The following is an 8,223-nucleotide window of genomic DNA, read 5'->3' as shown; positions in this document are numbered from 1 at the left end:
CTGTGAGGGACAGTATCAAATGCTTTGGCAAAATCCAGAAACACTATATCCACAGCCATTCCTCTGTATACACAGCCCCCCTCTATATACACAGCCATTCCTCTGTCAAGGCTTCTACTCACCTCTTCATAAAAGCAAATTAGATTGGTTTGACAACTTCTATCCTTAGTAAACCCATGCAGGCTATCACTTATAATACTATTATCCCCTATGTATTCCTGTATGTAATCCCTTATAAGTCCTTCAAACAATTTACCCACAATGCACGTTAGACTTACCGGTCTATAATTGCCTGGCGAAGACCTAGAGCCCTTCTTGAAGATTGGTACCACATTAGCCTTGCGCCAGTCCCTTGGCACAATACCAGACACCAGAGAATCTCTAAATATCATGAACAAGGGTACAGATATTACCGAACTTACCTCTCTAAGAACTCTTGGGTGTAGTCCATCCGGCCCTGGAGATTTGCTTACATTTACTTTACTTAACTTACCTTGTACCATCTCTACATTAAGCCAGTTCAATACATTATATGATGTGTTTCCAGCACTGACCTGACCAATGTCAGCTCCTTCTTCCATAGTATATACAGAACTAAAGAACCCATTCAGTAGCTCCGCCTTCTCTTGATCGCCCGTGACAACCTCCCCATTATCATTATTAAGGGGTCCTACATGCTCTGTCCTTGGTTTTTTTGTATTTATATATCTAAAAAAATATTTAGGATTAGTTTTGCTTTCTTCGGCCACCTGTCTCTCATTTTGAATTTTTGCTGTTTTTATTACATTTTTACAGATTTTATTAAGCTCCTTGTACTGTTTAAATGTTATCGCTGACCCATCAGATTTGTATTTTTTGAAGGCTATTTTTTTGTTGTTTATTGCTCTTTTAACCTCATTTGTCAGCCATGTAGGATTTAGTTTTAATCGTTTATATTTGTTCCCCTTTGGTATATATTTAGCTGTATAGTTATTTAGAGTCGATTTAAAGATGTCCCATTTACCTTCTGTATCAGTATTTGAGAACACCTCCCCCCAGTCTATGTCCTGTAGTGCAGCCCTCAGCCCAGGGAAATTTGCCTTTTTAAAGTTATATGTTTTTGCTTTCCCCGTCTGTCTTTGTTTTCTACATTTTAAGTCAAAAGTAACTATATTGTGGTCGCTATTACCAAGGTTTTCCCGCACAGTTACATTACCAACCAGCTCTGCGTTGTTGGAAATGATCAGATCCAACAAGGCATCACTTCTTGTTGGGTCCTCCACAAACTGGCCCATAAAATTATCCTGCAATAAATTTAGGAATTTTCTCCCCTTTGTAGTTTTAGCCAACCCCCGGCCCCAATCTATATCTGGATAGTTAAAATCTCCCATTATTACCACTGTACCTGCCCGGGCGGCCCTCTCTATTTGTTTATACAGCCGACCTTCTATCTCTTCAGTGATATTAGGGGGTCTGTAAATTACACCAAATATTATTTTTTCAGTATTTCCCTCCTTTTGTAATTCTACCCACAGTGATTCCACCTCCTCAGAATCATCATACACTATGGCATCGTTCACATTGACTTTCATACCACTTCTTACATACAGACAGACTCCACCACCTTTTCTGTTCATTCTATCCTTGCAAAACAATGTAAACCCCTGCAGATTAACAGCCCAGTCATGCGAGGAGTCCAGCCATGTCTCAGTGACCCCAACTATATCACCAGCCATGTCTCAGTGACCCCAACTATATCAATATGTTCCTCCAGTATCAAGGCCTCAAGCTCCCCCATTTTATTTGCTAGGCTTCTGGCATTTGTGAACATACACTTTACATTTCCATTAAGTTTTACACATATAGTCTCACTAATGGGATTTTCAGAGTTATTGGGGTTAATGTCATTTTTTGAGTTATAAGGGCTAATTGTACTATTTAAGTTATTGGGGCTAATGGGATTTTTTGAGTTATTGGGTCTAACGTTATTATTTAAGTTATTGGGGCTAATGGGATTTTTTGCGTTATTGCGTCTAACGTTGTTATTTAAGTTATTGGGGCTAATGGTATTTTTTGAGTTAATGGGGCTTATTGTAGTTATTGAGTTATTGGGGCTAATGGAATTTTTTGAATTATTGGGATTACAATTTTTCGGGCTACATTTATTTTTACAGCTGGTTTGTAACGCATGAATCTCCTTATCCACTGTTCTTAACCTCCCCCCACAGGACTCCTCTCCACCCGCCATTATGTCCTGACCCCTCTCTAACCTATCCATCCCACTGTCTGCTTTCTTTGCTTTATTATCCTCCCCCCACTCACCTAGTTTAAATACTCAGCCACCCCTTCCAGGATTCTCTCCCCCAGCACAGCAGACCCCCTTCCATTCAGGTGCAAATTATCCGTAGAATAGAGTTTGTACCCCAATGAAAAGTCAGCCCAGTGCTCTAAAAACCCAAACCCTTCCCCCTCACACCACGACTTAAGCCATACATTTAACTCCCTAAGCTCCCGCTGTCTTTCCTGCGATGCGCATGGCACAGGAAGTACTCCAGAGAACACAACCTTAGAGGTCCTTCCCTTCAGCTTGGCACCTAGTTCCTTGTAATTATTCTTCAAGGACCTCCACCTACCATGTATTCTGTCGTTGGTTCCCACATGGACCACGACAGCTGGGTCATCCCCAGCCCCCCCTAGTAATTTGTCCACCCTTTCCACCACATGCCGAACCCTGGCACCAGGGAGACAGCAAACCATTCGGTTGAGGTGGTCTTGGCGACAAATTATTCTATCCGTCTTCCTGATTATAGAGTCCCCTACCACAACTAACTGTCTTGGCCTACCTGCGTTACCATCCCCCACACTACTAGTTGAGCTGTTCCCCCGGCTGTTAGGGAGACCAGTATCCACTAGGGTTGCCATCTCTGATACTGAGGCCCTCGCATCATCGCCCAACTTGGCAATTTTACTTGGGAGATCAGAAGCAGAAGTGACCTTCCTTTTCCTTGCCCCCTTTCCAGTCCCTCTAACTACATTAACCCAGCTCCCTACTTGGGCCTCCTGGCTAGTTTCTCCAACCTCCATTTCTGCCCCACTAATACCCTTACAGCATTTCTTAAAGGGGAACTCCGCTGCCAGACATCTTATCCAAAGATAGAGGATAAGATGTCTGATGGGAGGATCCCACTGCTGGGGCCCTCCGGGATCTCCTACAGCATCCGACGTTCTAAACAAATGCCGGGTTCCTGCGGCAGTGGTTGTGGCCACACCCCCTCGTGATGTCACGCCACACCCCCTTCCATTCATGTTTATGGGAGGGGCATGGCACCCTTGACGGCACATTGGGGCATATCATTGAAGGCACAATCACAGCCTCCGGCTCTGAGCATTGTGGACAAAATGCCCCTACGTCTACGTACCCCTTTAACAGACCTACGTCCCTGACTGAGAAATAAACAGGGATTTAGCAAGCATCTCTCTGACAGAGAGAGTCTGATGGAAGACAAAAAGTCCACCAGTCCTAGGGATCTTCTTGAAGGGGAGACATCATTTTTCCATTATTTTGGCTCTTAGACACTGAGGACTGAAGTCTTGTTTGAAAAGGCCTTTCTTTTCCTCAAGCAAACAGTGAGGTAGTTAAAGAGGTTGTTCAGGATCAGAAAAACAGAGCAAATTCCTTCCCAAAACAGAGCCTTGTCTATCCCCAGGTTGTGTGTGGTAGTACAGCTTGGCTCCATTCACTTTAGTGAAACTAAGCTGCAATACCAAATGCAACCTGGGGACAGAAGTGGCACTGTTTTTAGAAGAAATCAGCAATGTTTTTTCTAATCCTGGATAACCCCTTTAAATCTGGGGCTCTTACGGCATCATGGAGTCAATGGTGTCTACTGTCTAAGGCTGTGAGGTCTCCTGATGTGGCTCTTGTTCCATTAAATCCTGAATTGAATCGGTTAACTCATGCACCTGGACCACCAAAGCACACATCGAATCTATAACAGACATAGTGACACCCAAAAAAGTTTGGTCTGGCCCTTGATTCAGTTATGGGATTCAGACCTAAACTGAACTCAACCCACTGTCCCACCTACTTGGACAAACCACCATAAAGGGCAGCCCTCAACTGGGAAATCATCCCTACACAGTGCAAAAAATGTGTATTAAAGTGGACTGGGTAAGAACCAAATCAGCTCGCCAAGTCTAGAGAGAATACCAGAAACAAGACGGGGGTTAAAACATTGAATGTCAGCACCCCACCTAACTGGCCCGGCATTCCTGCTGTCTGATAGGCTAACCAGTCCGGCTGTCAACAGGGTTGGCAGCCATTGCAACAAAGTAACATCATCATTGTCCCAGTGCAGAAAGGTCCAGTACACCACTATAAAGCCTCATTCACACTACTGTTAGGACACGGTAATGTGACTGCCGTAGGGATCGTTGGGGAAAATAGCGGGAGAAAAAATACTGCTTGCGCCATCTTTTTCTCCCGCTACTCCCGCTAAAAACAGCAGTGCCTGATGGACCCCATTGACTACAATGGGGTCAATCGGGACCCGCTGTTGCCTTTCTTGAAGGGGTGCAACGGCAGTGTGAAAGAAGTCTTACATTGTTAGGTGAGTTCCTCACCATGAATTGAACTGCATGGGGAAATCACAAGAAATGACTGTTAGCCATACATGTCTCTAGCACAGTGCCCCAGACAGTAATGCAATTGGATATGATGGTGGAGCAGGGAACTGTTAGCTCTCTACCCAACAATTCACTAAAATGCATACAGCCTATAAACCGCAGGTATGGGATCGTAGCCTGGATTAGCGCAGTGATATGACATTGTGATGTTTTCCCAAGGATCCCCTACTGGTTCATAGGCTGCAGACCTGAAGATGTAGTATCTCTATTGATGATGGGACAGGGCTTGGTATTATTTAAAGGGGGTTATCCAGGAATAGGAAAACAGAGCTACTTTCTTTCATAAACAGCTCCCTGTCTGTCTCCAGGTTGGGTGGGGTTCTGCAGCACAGTTCCATTGAAGAGAATGGAGAAGTTGTAATACCACACACATCCTGGAGACAGATGGGAAGCTGTTTAAAGGGTACTCTGGCCCTATGATATCTTATCCCCTATCCAAAGGATAGGGGATAAGATGTCTGATTGCGAAGATCCCGCCACTGGGGACTCACACCCCTCCCCTGTGTGACGTCACACCCCACCCTCACTATACAAGTCTATGGGAGGGGGCGTGATGGCCGTTACAACCCCTCCCATAGACTTGCATAACAAGGGAGGGGGGTGACATCACACAGGGGTGGAGTCGTGACATCACAATACTCCAGCCCTGTTGTGGGCACCTGGCAGTTTGTGAGCTGCAGCGCGGCATGCAGCTCAAAGAGGTGGGTGCCGAATGCAAGATTGCGGGGGTCCCCAGCGGCGGGACCTCCGCGTTCAGACATCTTACCCCCTATCCTTTGGATAGGGGATAAGATGTCTTAGGGCCGGAGTACCTCTTTAACCCCTTAACGGCGCAGGACGTATATTTACGTCCTGCGCCGGCTCCCGCAATATGAAGCGGGGTCGCAGCACATCACATCGCGTCGGTCCCCACGCTCATCAACGGCCAGGACCCGCGGCTAATACCACACATCGCCGATCGCGGCAATGTGCGGTATTAACCCTTTAGAAGCGGTGGTCAAAGCTGACCGCCGCTTCTAAAGTGAAAGTGAAAGTATCCCGGCTAGTCAGTCAGGCTGATCGGGACCGCCGCAGTGAAATCGCGGCATCCCGAACAGCTTACAGGACACCGGGAGGGCCCTTACCTGCCTCCTCGGTGTCCGGTCGACGAATGACTGCTCCGTGCCTGAGATCCAGGCAGGAGCAGTCAAGCGCCGATAACACTGATCACAGGTGTGTTAATACACGCCAGTGATCAGCATGAGAGATCAGTGTGTGCAGTGTTATAGGTCCCTATGGGATAATAATGATCAGTATAAGAGATCAGTGTGTGCAGTGTTATAGGTCCCTATGGGACCTATAACACTGCAAAAAAAAGTTAAAAAAAAGTGTTAATAAAGGTCATTTAACCCCTTCCCTAATAAAAGTTTGAATCACCCCCCTTTTCCCATAAAAAAAATAAAACAGTTTAAAAAAAATAAATAAACTTATGTGGTATGGCCACGTGCGTAAATGTCCGAACTATAAAAATATATTGGTAATTAAACCTCACGGTCAATGGCGTACGCGCAAAAAAATTCAAAAGTCCAAAAAAGTGTCTTTTTGGTCACTTTTTATACCATTAAAAAATGAATAAAAAGTGATCAAAAAGTTCGATCAAAACAAAAATTGTACCGATGAAAATTTTAGATCACGGCGCAAAAAATGAGCCCTCATACTACCCTGTACGTGGAAAAATTAAAAAGTTATAGGGGTCAGAAGATGACATTTTTAAACGTATACATTTTCCTGCATGTAGTTATGATTTTTTCCAGAAGTGCAACAAAATCACCTATATAAGTAGGGGATCATTTTAACCGTATGGACCTACAGAATAATGATAAGGTGTCATTTTTACCAAAATATGCACTGCGTAGAAACGGAAGCCCCAAAAAGTTACAAAATTGTGTTTTTTCTTCGATTTTGTCGCACAATGATTTTTTTTCCGTTTCACTGTGAATTTTTGGGTAAAATGACTAATGTCACTGCAAAGTAGAATTGGTGCCGCAAAAAGTAAGCCATAATATGGATTTTTAGGTGGAAAATTGAAAGGGTTATGATTTTTAAAATGTGAGGAGGAAAAAACGAAGGTGCAAAAAAAAAAAAAACCCTGAGTCCTTAAGGGGTTAAGAAAGAAAGTAGTTTGGTTTTTCTATTCCTGGATAACCCCTTTAACTATGGCAATGTGGCGGACATTATCAATGTGGACGTTATTACTAAGTGGAGGGCATTTTGAGGGGCTTCATAATTACATGGGGAGCACTATCACAATGTGAAATGCAATATGGGGCATCACTAAGCGAAGCCATTATTACAAAGTGTATTTCATTTTGCCCGACAAAACAACAGAAATGTGAAAAGAGAAATATATCCCCTGTATGTATATTTATTTATAAAACAAATCTGAATCTTAATGACAATTCCCTCTTTGTGTGATGATTAATCTAATTTATCTGCAAAACTAATGAATCTCAGGAGAGGATAATTTACGAAGATTTATTCCTGCAATGTCTTATAAGCCGAGGTCGTACCAGCGCGGTGTGCGCAGTAATATGCTCCGGGCAACCTGTTGTCTTTGTATCTTTTTTTTACTTTTTCTTTGTGTATGTGATGAACCGTTTTCGTTACCGTTTCCTAAAGGATTTTTGTTCAACAAATATCAGTCACGGGAATATACATGGGCCAGTATAAATGTCTTGTCTCAAATTACTTTGAATTAAAATATTTTAACTTCTTTCCAAGCCCTCCATCATGTCTGCAGCCTCCGTGTTGTCCTTATATACGACCGGTCCAATTACTTACATCCCCTTGAACTTTTTTTTTTGGAAGAATCCCTTCATATTTGTTCTACTACCAATTAGATAGGTGAGGATGTGATATAGTATTTTTAATGGTATTTCCCCTTAAAAGGAGTTTTCCATCTTATCCACAAGATGGTCAGGGGTGGTCTGACCACTAGGGTCCCAATACAATCTGTAGAATGGAATCCTGAGACTACATTAGAATGATGCTGGGCATGGGGGGGGGGGGGTTTGAATTATTCATCCTCTATGGGATCCACAATCACATATGTGGATAGAGGTTTACTTTCCAAGGTGAAAAAACTTCTTAAAGAGTACCTGTCACGAAACTAAACTTTTACTATATTGTTCCTTATGCAATTATAAGCCACTTTGCTATTTACTTGCTGTTAAAATACTCAACCTTTATATGTTTTTAATGTGATTGAAAAAACGGCCATTAGGTGGCTCTGTTCTGTTCCCTGCCACAAGTTAAACAGTTTGGTCTCCTCTCAGCCTGGAAGGAGACCCAACTCAGAAAGTGCGTGCGGGGCATGGTGGCTTCAGTGACGTCGTGCCTGCTGGGGAACACCCACTCCCGCAATGTGAGCAAGGGGAAAGGTATGATACAAAGCTTTTTAAAGCTCAGACATTTTTATTTTAAGGGCAGGAGGGGTGTAAGGAATAGTTAGGGATTATAATCTGAGTTAGTTTAGAAAATTTGATTTGATGACAGGTACTCTTTAAAGCTGCAAAAAAT

Source organism: Hyla sarda, chromosome 3 (assembly GCF_029499605.1).
Source record: "Hyla sarda isolate aHylSar1 chromosome 3, aHylSar1.hap1, whole genome shotgun sequence".
Lineage (NCBI taxonomy): Eukaryota > Metazoa > Chordata > Amphibia > Anura > Hylidae > Hyla > Hyla sarda.
The sequence above is the reverse complement of the archived record's forward strand: the minus strand, read 5'-3'. Positions refer to the sequence as shown.